Raw genomic sequence first — 1836 nt, forward strand, 5'->3', positions numbered from 1 at the left:
AAAAAAAAAAAGGTAAGAAACTTGGGAGTTAGAGGTCTTGTATAAATGTCAATCAAGCATCTTATTTACCATTTGCAAGGAGGTATTTGGACAGAGTCAGCAAAAGGCTATCATGTATTGGGACGAAGACAGCAAGAAATAATCAAGTCATGCTGTAAAATAGGGAACATTGGATATCTCAAGTGCACCAAAAGCCATAGGCCAGCACTCAGTGACATCGAGACCACGTACCACAGCCTTCACAGAAGGGAAAAATCGAGTTCCCAGGATCTGAAACAAATTTCCCCAATGCATCACAGACCTTGCCAAGCATATTCTGGCTTTAGAGAAGGAACTAAGTCTTTTCATTAGCCAGTCTGGCCCTAAATATTTTCCACCTTCTCCAAACAAAAGTTTGGACCCACAACTGGGCCTCAAGTCATAGTATATTCATGAATTTTCACATGTAGGTAAGAGTAAGTCGTGTTACAGAGTCCCTCCCTGCTGGCTACTATGTACCTGCTCTGAAAGAATGCATTGGTGGAGAGGTGACCTGGCTGTCTTGGGGTGGGTGATACACTTGCTTGCTCTGGACATAGTAACTGTGACCAAGCATATCCTATAGACTCCCAGGTTGAGAATCCAAGAGTCACATAGTCTTCAGCAAAGCAAAAGGAGGGTATCCAGGCCCAGACAGGTGCTGGACAGAGGTCTCAGAGAACTATTATCCAAATCTGTTCAGTTGTCCTCTTTTTAAGAAAGATTTCTTTATTTCATTTATATGAGCACACTGTAGCTGTCTTCAGACACACCAGAAGAGGGTATCGAATCCCTTTACAGATGGTTATGTGCCACCACGTGGTTGCTTGGAATTGAACTCAGGACCTACTAGAAGAGTAAGTGACCATTGCTCTTAATCACTGAGTCATCTCTACAGCCACCCCCAGTTGTCCACATAAACTTGGGCACCATGTGTTCTTATGTCACCTGGTGCATGGGGCACAGTCATCTCAGGAGGAATTCCATCCCTTCCCAGTATCTATGAAAATGTCCTCTCAGAGCTTATCAGAGAGAAAAAAAAAATCCACCCACGATTGCGTTTGTGGGAAATTGAGGAGCCAGCCTGATGCTTGGGAGTTGGGAGCAGGTAACTGCTCACAGAGCATTGGCTGCTCACTGGAAAGCTAGAGCCATTCACTGTATTGGTGAATGTAGACTCTTAGTCTACAGCAGGGAATGCTCAAGGAGGCAGGAAAACAACCAAAATCCAAGATCTCCAAGGCCAGGAATTCTAGGAACGATTCTGGAATGTTATTTCTTTAAAACAAACAAACAAACAAACAAACAAACAAACACCCCAAGAACTACACACAAATAGTAACAGAATCTGGTACAAGTGTGAATACCAGATATGGCGTATGGAGCTGCTTAAGACTGTCCACACCTGCTGACTACGATGTTCCTTGTGCCCTAGCAGAGGCATGGTTTTGCCAGCAGCAGATAGTTTTTGCGATTGTGTGATGTTTGGAATTCTGGGAATTTTTCAAAGGGTATATAAATACTAGGTCCTCATAGGCTGGGTGGGTGGTTGTTGGTCATTCGGGGGGTTCTCTGTGATTTGTTAGTAGTGGTGTTCAAAGAAGAAACAAGAAGTTATTTCAGAGATCTTTCTTTGCTCTCTATTCTCTTTTTTCCCCTATGCATTGATAGGGGTGAGATGGGAGGTTAGGGGAGGGTGGACTGAGTGTGGGGAAAGGAAGAACACACAAAGTAGCAAAGAGAAGCAAAGAAGAGACAAGAAGGAAATTAGATTCATAGATCTCTCTCTCTCTCTCTCTCTCTCTCTCTCTCTCTCTC

At 43.6% G+C, this 1836-nt stretch overlaps 1 protein-coding gene across 1 annotated transcript in view; it reads left to right on the top strand.

The window, feature by feature from the left end:
* The window catches only part of LOC110299556 (galactose-3-O-sulfotransferase 2), a 14377-nt gene that overhangs the window by 7593 nt on the left and 4948 nt on the right, over nucleotides 1–1836 (top strand). The window lies entirely within an intron of this gene.

This window comes from Mus caroli, chromosome 1, assembly GCF_900094665.2.
Source record: "Mus caroli chromosome 1, CAROLI_EIJ_v1.1, whole genome shotgun sequence".
Taxonomy (NCBI): domain Eukaryota; kingdom Metazoa; phylum Chordata; class Mammalia; order Rodentia; family Muridae; genus Mus; species Mus caroli.